Source organism: Lissotriton vulgaris, chromosome 9, assembly GCF_964263255.1.
Source record: "Lissotriton vulgaris chromosome 9, aLisVul1.2, whole genome shotgun sequence".
NCBI lineage: Eukaryota > Metazoa > Chordata > Amphibia > Caudata > Salamandridae > Lissotriton > Lissotriton vulgaris.
The window spans coordinates 1,221,963,153-1,221,979,325 of NC_141697.1; the positions used below are offsets into that span (position 1 = coordinate 1,221,963,153).

Genomic DNA, 16,173 nt, shown 5'->3' on the forward strand with positions numbered 1-16,173 from the left:
GATAGGCTAGAATGTTATGTTTTTTCCCCCAGACTTCCATTACCCTAATGTTGCTAACAAGGGTTCATTTGGGTAGAAATTAGGCCCGGGCAGAGCTTGCGGACTTTCACTCCGTGGAATTCCATGGTGTTACTGAAAAATTCTGCCAAATTCCTCAGAGTATGAAACACAAAAAAGAGCAGAACAGGTCAGGGAGTGGTGTATAACTAAACCAGTCACTATGGGCCAGTAGGGTATATACGCAAACTAGTGTCGTTGAGAATTATTGGAAAACAGAGCGCTAGAACAATTCCCATCAGACCACCCATTCGGTGGAATTCACGTCACATGGGAATTGCTGATCAATCCAGAACACATCCAGCCATATAGTGCCGGTGTGGAACTAGACGTCAGAAAACTAGCCATGATGTTTTCCATAAAGTGGACTAACATTAATGTGCAGTGCTTAAATGAAAGTGATGGTGAAGAATAAAATTGGCTACACAGATTCTAAGAGAACGTACATATAGAGAGCTGTGTGTCAAAGGTTAAAACCACGCCTGGTAGGAAGACTACCTTTTGGCGCTGTGCAAGATGGTCAACATGTTTCAGCTCTAGGGGCGTTGCCCCAGCTTTCTTCAGGACCTACAAAATAGACCAGCTACTGCAACTATAACTACGATTAGTATGTTAGATGAAAAAGTAACAAAGGTTTACTGTTAGACTGATACATATCTACCAGCAACTTCAAAGTTTGAACGTCCACTGGGGAGGAAGCATGTCTTCTTCCCAGCCTTGTGTGGGTGAAGGCCTCACCTCACCCGGCGACCGCTCGGGATTATGAGGCCCCGCTCTGTCCGTCGGTACCCCTATCCATATGCCAAGCGGTCGTGGAGGTGACTTTATGAACCAATTTGATTCTCTTTCATGCCCTCTTTGGCCGGGTCACTGACAGTGCACAGTGTAAGAATTCTATCTGATCAGCCATACAAGTGGGCGCCAAGATGCTCCTTGGAGCGATAGGTGCGCGGTATAAATAACCCATTACATTACATTACATTACAGACACACTCCTCCAAATTCTAAATGTGTTTACATCTAATACTCAGGGACAGTGATGTGTGTTTTCAATATGGTAGCAGAGCAGCTCAGTAATATGACTGCAAATAATCTCAGTGACCCCCTCTCATTTCTCATATATAAGCTCCTGTTTTAGATCTAAAAGAAACATTTTTATGAATGCTGCATGATACATAAAGGGGAAACTGGGGAAGGCTTGGGCCCTGTCACTGACCGGCCTGGGCCACTCTAACTTGAAACAACAAAACAAGAGCCGGACAGTATTGAGTTCGCGACAGAGTACACAGACCTAGTGTAATAAATCACTGGGTTGGACAACCATTTGTATTGACTGAATTATTTTTTATATAAAAATTTTTTTGCAAGAAGTTTTTGGCATCAAAAGATACACCACAACATTCATAAATATACAAGAACAAATTCAATGGACTAAACAAAAATTGTCAAAACAGTGCAAAAAACAAAAGAATTGTCATACATAAATAACATGGACAACTGTGAAAAGGCCTCAAATTAATCACTTTACAGAGGCTCCAATCCTGGATATACAATAGACAAGGGGAATATTATGTTTAAAAAGAAAACCTCCTTGTAACAACCATCACGAGATACACAATAGATAACACATCAGGTGCTAAGGCTAGGAACAACATAGGAACAGTAAACAATTCCAAAGTGGGATTTTTTTGGGTTGAGTCCTAGCGAGCCCTAATAATTTTGTATCTCGGAGGTGAAAACGTTGACGCGTTTCGAACCCACTATCATTCGACGGGTTCTCCTCAGGACAGGGACTGGGGGGTCGTTGTCACTTATTGGTGAGATGGAGGGGTCACTCCCTTGACAGAGGACGGTGTTGCCGCTGAACAAGGACGGGGTGCCGGCCGTGATCTATTTCTCGGTGTGTGGATCTGGAATCTTAGTTAACGTGGCGATTTGTTCAAATTAAGCGCGTGGGAGGCGGCGGCCGCCGCACGGGCTGGCGTGTTCTCGGCGGAGAATACGAGCTGCAACGGTCCGGCACACAATGACTTCTGAGAGACAGCTAGTGTCTCAGAAGTCATTGTGTGCCGGACCCCCCAGTCCCTGTCCTGAGGAGAACCCGTCGAATGATAGTGGGTTCGAAACGCGTCGACGTTGTTCCTATGTTGTTCCTAGCCTTAGCACCTGATGTGTTATCTATTGTGTATCTCGTGATGGTTGTTACAAGGAGGTTTTCTTTTTAAACATAATATTCCCCTTGTCTATTGTATATCCAGGATTGGAGCCTCTGTAAAGTGATTAATTTGAGGCCTTTTCACAGTTGTCCATGTTATTTATGTATGACAATTCTTTTGTTTTTTGCACTGTTTTGACAATTTTTGTTTAGTCCATTGAATTTGTTCTTGTATATTTATGAATGTTGTGGTGTATCTTTTGATGCCAAAAACTTCTTGCAAAAATTTTTTTATATAAAAAATAATTCAGTCAATACAAATGGTTGTCCAACCCAGTGATTTATTACACTAGGTCTGTGTACTCTGTCGCGAACTCAATACTGTCCGGCATGATACATAAAGACATCTGTCTGCAAAATGCCTGTAATAGACTCTCATACCTCACCCACATTAAAAATAAATTAAAGAAAAACTGTGTTTAAAACAATCTGTTCAAGAATTACTCAAGGTCTTCCGAGCAAAACTCTCTGCAGAAAGGAGCTGGCTTAATCAGGGGGCCCCTGAAAGGCTGGGGCCCGGGGTCTGAGCCCACTTTACCCATGACTTATAACGTCTCTGAAGTCAACGTTATATTGTAGGATGTTCACACCAAACAAGGCTGCTTCTCTCAGAGCAGGGATAATTACATGCATGTCCTGCTCAAATGATCCCTTCCTGCTGCAATCAAGGGAGCCAGGGAGGGAGAAAGCCATTAAAATGTTCGACCAGCTGGTCACGCCTCCGCCATCGACTCCCAAAACTGGGGCCAAACTGGCTCTTTATCCAGGGATGAGACACGCCTGACTGATCCCTGCGATAATCACAGCCTGTCCAAAATAACAACAGCGAAGCACCAAAAGAAAGCAAAATGGCAAATAATTGAGTAACCCAATGAGGGGCGTCACTGCCAAACGCCCAACTAAGCACAGAAACTGATGAAACTGAGGAAAGAAGCCTCCATCACAGGGACTGAGGACGCCGGAGGACATGCAACACCGGCCCCTGAACTCAGTCTGTTTGCAAAATCACGAGTTGATGACACAGAGTCTTCTGCTTGAAGTGCACAGGGACCTTCCATGTAAAAAGGGTGTTACCTGAAGAAGGCCAAGGTTCATGAACAATGTAAAGAGACCGACACGTCAACTTCACTCTGACTAGTGTTGGGTCCTGCTCTGGGAATATATCACTTTCAAGACGAGCACATAACACCACTGAATATGCAGTATGAACATCTGTAACACTCACATTAAACAGACAAATTGCTGCAGCTGCTTCAGGGGCTCCCATGGGATCCTAGGCGGGCCTGGGTCTATCTAGGCCGGGACCAATTGTGATCATTCAAGAGAAATTGGTGGAATTGAAGTAATTGAAGTAATTTCTGTAGCCAAGTTTACATGAAATTACCAAGACTATGCTATTACGCGACATCATGTAATTTCAAGGAGAACTTTTAACACAAGTTGGACTGTTCAGGTAATTTTTTAACACGAGCGACCTTTCAGGTACATTTATTGCCCAAGTGGATCATTTGGGCTATTTTTTAGTGTGAAACTACAAATCTGAACTCAAACAGCAGTTCATTTAACATGGATTTTTACCTGAGAACAAAACTACAAATCCAAATGCGAGCAGCAGCAGTTTCAACACAAGCAACCAAAAATCAACTCGAATTTACCTTTTTTAGTTGAATTTTTACCTGACTCGACTGTTTGGGTAATTTTTGGTGCACGAGTTGCATTTCGTGTAATTATGTGTCATTTTGCGTACATTTGTAATAATTTCACATAATCATGCTACCCAAAATTATGCATGTTAAATCCACCCCTAGCTTTCTCTGACTGAGGAGCCCGAGCCAGTTCTCTCAGCAGGGTTTTGGGAGTGGCCTGTTATAAAGATCCTGCTCTAAGGAGCTGTGTGCCAGGAAGCTGCAAAGGCAGTGGAGCCAGAAAGAGAGGTGCTGGCCACAGAGATCACTTGACCAAGCAGATGCTGAAAATCCAGCCCTGCAGCCCAGTGATTGGTACCAGAGAACGTCCCCCCTATAGCCCACCACGTTTTGAGAGGGGTTTGTCTGCAATGGGACATTAAGGGCTGGATGCAACTAAAAATGAAGTAAGTAGCACAATATTGAAAGAAATCTTAGAATCAAATTAGTATGTAGAATCACTGGGGCTTAGCTTGCTTCTGACCCCTTTTGGTTGTAGAAAAATGACAAAAGGTTATTCCAACAACAAGTTGCACACTATGGCACGGTAACTGCCGTGTGGCTCTCCAAGCACGCGCCATAGGTGGAGGAATCCACACTCCTGCAAGGTCCCACTTGACATTGACCACCTAGCTTTAGAAGATACAAAACAACATGGCCAGAGTTATCACCCCAGCAGATATAAGAATGCTTTTCACCCTGGATGGAGCTGAGACGATTCTATGGTTCCCCGTCTCAGAAGGTATCACATTTAATCTCCTCTCCATCACCACAAAGCCAGAGTACACCATCGCGGCACAGAGTGTCTCTTCACCAACCCGCATCACCCTGTGCTCCGCCGCCATGACCTGATCTTACGCTCGGCTTCTTCAGGTCCACCAGAGGTGGGTGACTGGTCTGGTCCACAGATGCCGGCACCTGGAGCACTTCCTATGGAACTCTGGAAGCAACCCAACCGAATACGCATGGTGACACAACTCAACACCCACACGCGCCCAAGTGCAACACAGCAGTGCGGGAACCCGCCAACACAACACTGGCTTCGACACTGTAGACATTGGGTTTACAAATGTGCATCTCATAGCATTATTGCATGGCATGGCATAACTATAATATTACATAAAGACTCAGAAATACTTGGCTTTCAAAGAGAAAATCTTGTAGAATCTTAGGGGGCAGCAGGTGGCTGGACTGTAAGTACACTGATTGCATTCCTTAATTTGACTAACATTGTCTTTATGTCATGTTTGATTCAGAAGGGGACAACATCTGGCTATCAAGGTGCCTACGGTCACTATTAGTAATATGTTATTATCTTTCCAGGCACTTGAGTCACAAACATCTTACCGGACAAGGGCAGTCATAGCTTTTGCATCTCCAGGACGGATGTCTGTGGCTGTTCATTCATTCACTGTTCATTAGAAGCCGCGCCTGTAGCGCCGGCATAGCGCCTGGAAGCTCTGTGGTCATCCAGAAACAGCTCAGATTCCTCTGGAAGGAAAAATGATGCCAGTTAAATGAAGGAAATATAAAAAGAGGGCAGTAAAGCAAAGCATGGCACCTGAGTAAAACACAAAAAGACACAAACCACACCACACACATGTAAGGAGGCAGGAGAAGCATGTTTCAAGAACTTCCACATACCAGCATATGGCATAAAAGAAGTGTTTTGTCTCTATAAGAACAATTAACCCAATAGCGTAGCTCTCCCTAATACAGGTAGGCACCATCTCTCCATCTCTACTGCCCTCTAGTGGAGAGACCCAAACAACGTTTTAAAAATGCGATACAATTCAGTGTTACTGCGAATGTCCTCAATCCCCCAATAGCACTTCCTGTTACGCGATACGTACAACTAAAACACCAGCTTGGCCTCTTGGAGCAGAAGACAAGCCAGGGTGGGTCAAGCCAGGGTGGGTACGGTGATGGTTTGTGAGGATATGACTGACAACCCTTAATGAGGGCGAAACCGGTCCTCGATTGCTTTGGGTTCTGGTTCAGGGAGGACTCGACCTGGCAGTTCAGGCTGGACTGTTCCCATGAGGAGCAGGGTCAAGACTGACTTGCATGTGGGTGGCTTCAAGCAGAGGAGGCGTGGTGGGCGAAGGAACGGTGGGGTGGAATGCTACCTGGAGTGATTGACAGTGGTTGCACTTATCGCAAGCTCATGTGTGTTTATTGTGAAAATATGATTACTTCAACCATGTGCTAAGTTCCGACTTGTAATGTTTGAAGGTATGGGCCCTGGGCCCTCATGGTAGGTGCAGCAAGGACGACACGGACACCAGGATAGAGTGGTAGGAAAGGTCCTGAGCACGTGCGCTCAGCCTCTTTTATTGGCAGCGTCATGTGACACCATGACGTCTGTGGTGGGTGGGTGTAGATTGTATTACATTTCATAGAAACACTAGAGCGTGTCCACGCTAAGACACCACATCACTCCCCCTTTTAATCTATGGAAAGACTAAGCCTCAGAGTTTACATTTGTAGGAAATAACATATCTCAGGATGCAGTGAAGTGTTCAGTTCCGCCAAGCTTTTCACTTCGCCGCTGCTTGGGGTTGGGCAGATGGAGTTCAGTTTGTTTAGGGGAACAACTGTCCGCTTAGGCCTGGTGGTGGTGCCGATGGAAACAGTCTGCAAGCCTAGGGGAACCCCGTTGTACTCACAGTCTTTCTGTTGCTGACCTCCTCGGTGACGGGTGCGGTTGGAGTTCTTGTGGTTCGCCGTGGAATGATGGTTGGCCTTGGGCTCACTGTGGGGACCCACTGCGCCTGACTTCTTCTTCACTCTTAACTGTAGTAACAGCCCAGTGGATTCATTCCTTCTTTACTTAACTGTGGCAACGGCCACGTGGATTACTTCCTTCTATTGTTAACTGTGGCAACGGCCACTGGGATATACTTCTTTCTGGTGTTCTTAACTGTGGCAACGGCCACGTGGATGTCCTTCCTTGCTTAACTGTGGCAACGGCCACGTGGATATCCTTCCTTGCTCTCAAGCCGTGGCAGGGTTGCCACCTGTCTTTCCTTTTCTTCCTTTCTTTTCACTGTGGCATGTGCCACGCAGGTCTCTCCTTTTCTTCCTTTCTGTTGATGGCGGCAGACGTGCCACTCAGCTCTCTCCTCTTCTTCCTTTCTTTTCGCAGTGGCAGACGTGCCACGCCGATCTCTCCTCTTCTTCCTTTCTTTTCGCAGTGGCAGACGTGCCACACAGATCTCTCCTCTTCTTCCTTTCTTTTCGCAGTGGCAGACGTGCCACGCAGATCTCTCCTCTTCTTCCTTTCTTTTCGCAGTGGCAGACGTGCCACGCAGATCTCTCCTCTTCTTCCTTACTTTTCGCAGTGGCAGACGTGCCACACAGATCTCTCCTCTTCTTCCATTCTTTTCGCAGTGGCAGACGTGCCACGCAGATCTCTCCTCTTCTTCCTTTCTTTTCGCAGTGGCAGACGTGCCACACAGATCTCTCCTCTTCTTCCTTACTTTTCGCAGTGGCAGACGTGCCACACAGATCTCTCCTCTTCTTCCATTCTTTTCGCAGTGGCAGACGTGCCACACAGATCTCTCCTGTTCTTCCTTTCTTTTCGCAGTGGCGGACGTGCCACGCAGATCTCTCCTCTTCTTCCTTTCTGTTTCGCGACATCACTCAGTCCAATCTTGCATCTTCTCTCCTGACCTGGCTCCTCCATGCAGGGCGCGCCCGCTGCATGTGTGATCCTGGTTTGTCCCCGACTGGAACACTTCCTCCTTCTTCCTCAGCTTCCTGAGTTGGCGTCGCGAACCCTCTTCACTGGATTCTTGTAGGTGACGTTCGTGGGATGGTGTTTAGAGACCTTGACTAGGTCGAACGTCCTGGACCATTGGCGGCCCGCTCCTGCTGATGTTTTGGCAGGTTTCTTCGGTCGTCCTTTCGGACTTTCTGATGTTGGTTAGAGAACCCATCGCGGGTCATACTTGGTACGCGATCTTTCTGTGGATCGGCTTCTGGGGGTGCCACGCTTAGTGGTCTTCTTCGGTAACTCTTCTGCACTGTGGCGTTACCTGTGCCCTTCTTCCATCTCGTGGGGGCTGTGCCTTGCCACGTGGCGCGTTATCTGCGCCCGTTTTCTTCAAGGCTCTCGGACACTTGTAGCGTGTCATCGGTACTTGCAGCTTTGGCTGGCGTCGTTTTCTTGCTGCTTTGGCTGACGTCCAGTACTTTGCTGCTTTGGACCGTCGGGTACTTGCTGCTTTGGATGGCGTCAGACGTTTGCTGCTTCGGACCATTGGCGGGAGTAGTTGATGCTGCGGTGATCTCCTGTGGCCACTAGAAGTCACTGCTCTCTCCGTCTTCTGATCTCGGCAGTCTTATTCCCTGATCCTACCTCCAGTGCTTGGCAGCTGTCTTCTCCAGACGTTTGCTTGGATGCTTGGTGACGCGTTAGTGTCTCTTCCCACGTCACTCTGGAAGTGGCGTCTGCCGACTCCTTGCTGGTGCGTGTTGGTGGTTTCTCTTCCTTGTCTTCTGCGCGGAGCGCGCTTTCTGGGTTGCGGCGTTGAGATGCTTTCCCTTGGGGCACTACTCCGTCTGTTGCCGCTAGATGGTGCTAACTTCTTTTGCTTTGAGCAGTGCTTGTTTTGTGCTTGAAGATGTTGGTGCAGTAATACTTTTGGCCACTGGGTGGCAGTGTTGCAGGATCTTGTAGCCTGTATTGTCTTCCCGGGTGTGCACTCTACTGCTTCAGTGCACAGGGGGTTGGAGCTGCTGCTGAGAAATGGGTGAGTGATTTTCTCTTGCTTTTCGTGTGCAGCAATGTACCTATTTAAAATGTGCTGACGTCAGGCATATACTGTAAACGCACTGTTATGTCCCTTTGGTGTTGTGCAGCTTGGGTGCTGGGGGCAATTTTTGGCTGTCTTTGTGGGTGCACCGTGGTTCTACTTGATTCAGTGTCTCGGTGGGTTAATTTGAACTTTTGGCGGTGTTGACCGCTTTGCTGGTCTCTGCTCCTCACACGGAGCACACGCGGGGGCTCCTTCCTGACGGCGGCGCTGGCAGCTGGCAGACGGTCTCTTCTCTCTTGCCCCCGTGCCCAACTGCTCCTCAACGCGGAGCACACGAGGGGGGAGTGCGCCTTCTGTTCTCGGCGGCGCTGGCCGCCTGCAGCTGCTTGCTTCTCCCTCCTTTCTCTCCCCGTCCGCGGCCGCCTCGGCAGTGCTCACGCGGGCGGGGGAGAGGTTGCTTTCTCCGGTGGGGGTGCGGGTCTCTCCGGTCACTCTCTCCTGGCGGGGAGCGCTAGAGGCAGGCCGCGGTTGGGCTCCGCCGGTTCTGTCTTCTGACTGTAGCGTTCCGCTGGCCTCACTTTCGCCGGTCTCCCGCCGCTGCAGCTCCTCTTTGCTCACGCTGCGCGGCGGAGACCTGCCATGCTTGTTGCGGGCCGCGGGTGGGCTCCGCTGGCTTCTGCAGTCATCGTCCTCCTCTAGGCGCTACCAGCGGGCCACGGGTGGGCTCCGCTGGCGCTGCTTGGTCTCTTCTTCGCTGGGGGTGCCGCCGGCAGGTCGCGGGTGGGCTCCGCTGGCGCTGCTGTGTCTTCCCTCGATGGAGGTGCTGCCGTCCGGTCGCGGGTGGGCTCCGCTGGCCTGGACCACGTCGCGAGGGGGGTCGGGAGGCGGTTAGCTACTCCGCTCCCTCCCCCTCGTGGGTTTAGTTGGCTTTAGGGTCCGGCCGCCTTCCCTTCGCGCCGTGGCTACTCAGGGCCCCGCCGCTTCCTTTACACACGTGGCGGGGGCAGGGGATGACTCGGGCAGGCCGCGGGTAGGCTCCGCTGGTCCTGCTTATATATTGGCACAGTTACTGCTGGGCACTTCGCCCGCCAGGGGCTCACCTTCGGCCGGCAGGCCAAATGCTGCGTCGCGGTCGTGGCGGGTGGACTCCACCCGGCCCGTGCTCCACTCTGGTGGGGTTCTTGCTTTGCGGCCGTCTCAGGTGGGCTCTGGGCGGTCCGCTCATTCCTCGAGGCACATGTTGGTGGCGGCCGTCGCAGGTGGCTTCAGTCGGCTAGCTGGTCGCCTCTTGGTGGCTGCTGGGCTCCGACCTGCACCGGCTTCTCGGCTCGCTGTGCCTTGCTGCAGGGGGTGCCCTTCAGGCAGGCACCACTCCCCCTTCTTCGCAGTGTTTGGTAGTGGCACGCGTGGGTTGCACTACCGACCTCGTCGCCATTGTAATGTTTGAAGGTATGGGCCCTGGGCCCTCATGGTAGGTGCAGCAAGGACGACACGGACACCAGGATAGAGTGGTAGGAAAGGTCCTGAGCACGTGCGCTCAGCCTCTTTTATTGGCAGCGTCATGTGACACCATGACGTCTGTGGTGGGTGGGTGTAGATTGTATTACATTTCATAGAAACACTAGAGCGTGTCCACGCTAAGACACCACACGACTGGTCGCAGTAGCGGCCGGCACAGGTAAGAGCGGTGAGGCGGGGCGGGTCAGCGAAGTCGGCAGACGACAGGATAAGTAACGTCACATTTTTTTAAACACTTACCTTGCGCCGAATTTGCAATGCGGCGAGTGCAAGGTATGTGTTTCTTTTAATATTTTTATTTAATGACACTCATCCCGTTGTCTGCCGATTTCCCCGACCCCTACCCCATCCTGATCCGCCCCCGTCGCGCCTTACCGCTCTTCCCTGTGCCGGCCGCCACTGACTGGTTTACCCAAACTCTTTCGAGTAATTGACAGGTCGGTCCCTCTATTTCAGGGCCTTTCAAACTCTCAGACGTTCGCTAAAAGATGCTTTTCCTTCCTGCCTTTTTAGGTCGAACCTACTAGACAGCGCATGGGGGCCATCAGATGGCTGCAGCGACCAACAGCGTTTCAGTGCAGCCACAGGCTCAAAAGACTTTAAAATCCAAGTTTAATTGCGCTAGAATTGCGTGATTGATTAAATATAGGGCACCGTTATTCCTATTTCAACATTATTGATTAGGTTACAGGGCTTTGATCCCTACGTCTCAGTGGCCCTTCAGGAGGTGACTTCTCCACACTTAATGCGTGCGCTTTGGATTTGGGGTGAAAGTTTATTACATAGGATTCCCTGGGGCGCGGGAGCAGCGTCTAGGCATGAGTGTCAATTGACCAAAATGCAAGGGATAGCGCAAGTGACATCATATAACCTTTGACCTTCAATTGCAATCACACACACATGCTTACACATACAGACACATTCACAATTACCAACACTCTCTTTTGCAGGTAAACACATACTCCCTGCAAGCACGCACACAACATATATTTTAAAAAACACTTTTACTTGCCTCAGTTGCCTGGGAAGGTCATATTCCAGCTAATTGTGCTCCATTTTTTATTACACTAATAGTGGAACTGCCACCGACGTCCATAAGGACAAGTTGTCATGGTGTCCTGGCACAGATTTCACTACCTCCTAGGCCAGGGGTTGCAAAGGCAGTGCCAGAGGTTACAAGGGGCAAGTCAGGGGGTCGCAGCCGCGACCCATGGTGACTCCTAAATGACGTTGGTGCATCAAGGGTCACAAGGAAATGATGGTTTCTTTCTGTATTCATCAGCATTGAAAGATGAATGTTCTCTGGTTCCCATAATTGGCTCTGAACTTCAAGATTGGTAACACATCGAAGGCTGCTCCTGGCCCGCGCTTGTGACAAATGACTGGTCCCGACAAACAACGCATAATGGGGAAAAATGCCTCAATTTCTCGAATCCAGCAAAAATATATATATATATCTTTACTGAGTTTAGAAGGCAGTGGCTGAGGCGGCCGCCTCCTCTTTTCAGTTGGCCTGGAGCGCGCTCGGCGAATGGTAAAATTATATCGATTTGCAGAGAGATGGATAACGGGCTCTCTCCGCATCATGAATCACTAGGAGAGGCTCAGAGAGTTAATAGCCCCCCTACCTGAGCAACAGCAAACAGCAGAACAGCGTGCATCGCCTGCGCGCGGGCAGCCGTGAAGAGGCGCACTTAGCGGGCGCTGTGCGCATCATTGATGGGAAGGCCGTGCCATCGTTAACGGGTGTTCATCATTGTAAAACAAGTTTCTGATTATATTATGAGCCAAATTCCTCCTCAAATAGCCGGTACACTTTTCTGAATTTCCAGCTTGGCTAGGGCAGGGAGTGACATATGGGGTCATGCCTTTAGTCCGGGGGCGGGGCAGCCAGATTGACAGCGGGAAGCCACAGTGGCGTGGTAGACCTTGCTATAGGTAATCAAAAAGGGAGAGCTTAGAGAATAGAGGTTTGTACAGGGGTACGGCCCTACCCCGGATCAATACAAGACTTAAACAATGTGGATGGACCCACTATGTGTATGCAATTAGATCACTGTGAGTAGTAAGAATATGGACCCATTAGGTGTTCTTAAAAGACCCCTCACACACCAACCTGGTGTGTTATGACGCCTGATTACAGCGGAGCTGGTGTTGTGCATAAATGTGATGTAGGGTGAATTATTTACAGTTAGAATTATCTCTGAGGATCCTTGCCTAAAACTTTAATAGTGGCGGCTCAGGATAAGGTTAAAAGGATAGTATGTGCTGTGCAACTAATCTGGAATTATCTACCCTAAGTTGCTTTATGTGTGGCGGTCTACATGTTTCAGCCCGTAAAAAATGGTGTAAGGACTTTCTTCAGGACCAAAAAAGGGGGTGAAAAGTGAGTGGCACAGTTGAATTTGTGCCACGTGAAACCTTATGTAATACCTACACACTCGCTAAGGTGTGTGGTTAAAGAGTGGCTGTGTACTCACTGACACTTGAAAATACAAAATGTATAGGCAGAATGCGGGAAAATCGGGGGGAGGGTAGTTCATCCCAGTAACCGACTTGGTTATAGAGGTCCCTCCGCATCAAACCTAATCTGGTCCCTCGCAGTCCCGGCTGGTTCTGCATGCATCAGGGCCCTAGCCCTGGCTATGCAGAGAACGACTCTACAGAAGGGCCTATCTCAAAGGAGGCACCAGCAGTTTAATAAGCCCCCCAACCATCACCTCAATCTTATTTGGTTTAGCTCTACCCCGTCAGCACTCAGGACAGCTCAAAAATACACAAACTGTCATCTGAGCGGGGTGAGAGTGGCTAAATGGGTGGAGTTGTGCATGGGTAAGCACAGTTCTGGAATACCAAATAGGCAAAGAAGGCACCGGCCTATGGGCCCCACTCCTTTTAGGGGTCCCATGACAAAGATCAAAATATTATTGATTTGATCTTGAATGAAAATTACAATCAAGCTTTCTAAAATTGTTTCCAATTGACAGAAAAAAATGAATCAACTCAAAGAAATGAAAACTTTACATTAGAAACTATATAGAGAAAATACTGTATTAATGTAATGTAGGTGTTTATTTAAGTTGTTAGTAGTTAAACTAAAAACATATTTGGAGAACATTTGCGAGGGGGGCCCTGACATTTTTACTGCCTAGAAGCGACCACAGGGTTTAATCTCGCACTGGGTAAGCTTTACCCTCCCCTGACCAGGCTGAGAAATCCAAACTCCTTTACTGTAATACCATGGGGTGATTTAGCATGTAGGTTGGGGTGGTGCCGTCGAAAGTAATGTCTTCCATTGGTGGCAAGGTCTTCATTGTTGTAAGTTAGATCATCGCTGTTGGAAGTATGGTCTTTCCATTGGAAGTAAGGTCTTCATCATTGGAAGTTAGATCTTCACCATGGGAAGTAAGGTCTTCATCATTGAAAGTTAGATCTTCACCATTGGAAGTATGGTCTTTCCATTGGTACCAAGATCTTCATCGTTGGAAGTTTGATCTTCGCCATTGGAAGTATGGTCTTTCCATTGGAAGTAAGGTCTTCATCATTGGAAGTTAGATCTTCACCATTGGAAGTAAGGTCTTCATCATTGGAAGTTAGATCTTCACCATTGGAAGTATGGTCTTTCCATTGGTACCAAGATCTTCATAGTTGGAAGTTTGATCTTTGCCATTGGAAGTATGGTCTTTCCATTGGTAGTAAGGTTTTCATCGTTGGAAGTTAGATATTCGCTGTTGGAAGTACGGTCTTTTCATTGGAAGTAAGGTCTTTATCATTGGAAGTTAGATCTTCGCCGTTGGAAGTATGGTCTATTCATTGGTACCAAGGTCTTCATCGTTGGAAGTTTGATCTTCGCCATTAGAAGTATGGTCTTTCCATTGGTAGTAAGGTCTTCATCATTGGAAGTATGGTCTTTCCATTGGTAGTAAGTTCTTCATTGTTGGAAGTTAGATATTCGCAATTGGAGTATGGTCTTTCCATTGGAAGTAAGGTCTTCATCATTGGAAGTTGGATCTTCACCGTTGGAAGTATGGTCTTTTCATTGGTACCAAGGTCTTCATCGTTGGAAGTTTGCTCCTTGCCATTGGAAGTATGGTATTTTCATTGGTAGTAAGGTCTTCATCCTTGGATGTTAGATATTCCCCATTGGAAGTATGGTCTTTCCATTGGAAGTAAGGTCTTCATCATTGGAAGTTAGATCTTCACCGTTGGAAGCATGGTCTTTCCATTGGTTGTAAGGTCTTCATCATTGGAAGTTAGATATTCGCAATTGGAAGTATGGTCTTTCCATTGGAAGTAAGGACTTAATCATTGGAAGTTAGATCTTCACCGTTGGAAGTATGGTCTTTCCATTGGTAGTAAGGTCTTCATCGTTGGAAGTTAGATCTTTGCAATTGGAAGTATGGTCTTTCCATTGGAAGTAAGGTCTTCATCATTGGAAGTTAGATCTTCACCGTTGGAAGTATGGTCTTTCCGTTGGTAGTAAGGTCTTCATCGTTAGAAGTTAGAAATTTGCTGTTGGAAGTATGGTCTTCATTACTGGAAGTAAGATCTTCACCATTGGAAGTATTATCTTTGCCTTTGGAAGTAAGGTTTTCATTGATGGAAGTTAGCTCTTTGCAATAGGAAGTAAAGTCTTTGTTATTGGAAGTAAGGTCTACACTACAGTAAGCAAGATCTGCCCAATCACAGTGAAAAGTTTTGAGAATAAGGTCAATGCCTCCTCTAAGCACTCACTAATATTTATGGGGAGACTCTTCTGAAAAACATTTTCTTTGCTGGAAGTTTCTTCTGCTGACGTCACAGCTTCATGATGTTGCTGAGTTTGCCATCTTCACAGTACTTTGATTGCAGGAATATGATTTCACACAGCCCTAATCCAAATGTGCCTACTAAAAACAAAGTAATGCTGAGACACACAGCTGGCTTGGCTTCCTGTGGGTACGCCAGTACAAGACTTTTTTCAAATGCTGTCTGCGGTCGCGTGCCGCCGAGTGCGTTGTCACTGACCAAAACTAAAACGGATGGAGGGAAGGCTTGCTTTCATCCTCATGAGAGACCATATGTTAATCGTTCAGGTTGGATAGTCTTTTCTGTGACTTGACCAGGATTGATCTGCATGTACTTATCAATCAGTCAATCAATCAGGATTTATAAAGCGCAGCTAATCACCCGATAGTGTATCCAGGTGCTTGCAAGTCCCGGAGGTTTACTCGAAAAGCCTGGTCTTGAGGGCCATTTGGAATTCTGAAAGCAAGGTGATGGTTCGGAGGAGCGTGGGGAGGCTGTTCCAAGACTTTGCTGCGAGGTGGGAGAAGGAGCGTCCTCCACTTCTGCTTCGGTGGATGTGAGGAGTGTGGGCTGTTTCCGGTCTTTGCTATCATGTGGGGAAGAAGCGCCCTCCACTTCGACTTCGGTTGATGCGGGGAGCATGTGGAAGTAAAAGAGAGGCAGAGGGTAGTCTTGACGGTTGGTGAAAGTTCAGGCAGTGGTGAATGGATGCGGATCCTTGGTTGTGTAGAGATCTGTGTGCTTGGGTCAGTAGCTTGAAATGGCATCTCTTCTGTACGGGGAGCCAGTGAAGTTTTCTGAGGTGGGGAGTAATGTGGGTTGGTGGGGAAGGCCGAGGATGAGTCTGGCTGCGGCGTTCTGTATGGTCTGAAGTCTTTTCACCTTACTTGTTTCTTGTCTGCGATGGCACAATGAGCAAAAAACAATAGACTGGAATGCTGCTCACAGTGATTACCAAAAGCTGAAATTAAGATCAAGTAATGCATCGATGACTTTTTGTTTTTCTCAGTGAGTCACTCTACGTGCCACAGGTATGCCCACAAGGGTCCCGTAATTTGCTGAGCCACAGAACAATAAATGCGTGCCACTGATGAGGGCTCATCCGGGTCAGGCTGAACCATCCCTGAGGCTGCTTGTATTCTTGTAC

General features: G+C 48.0%; 1 long non-coding RNA gene across 1 annotated transcript in view; it reads right to left on the minus strand.

The window, feature by feature from the left end:
• Window positions 1–5,310: 5,310 nt before the first annotated feature.
• LOC147693095 (uncharacterized) overlaps window positions 5,311–16,173 on the minus strand; it is a 526,488-nt gene continuing 515,625 nt past the window's right edge. Inside the window, exon 3 of the long non-coding RNA XR_015299852.1 lies at window positions 5,311–5,448. This is a non-coding gene — a long non-coding RNA (uncharacterized LOC147693095). The remainder of the gene's footprint in view (window positions 5,449–16,173) is intronic.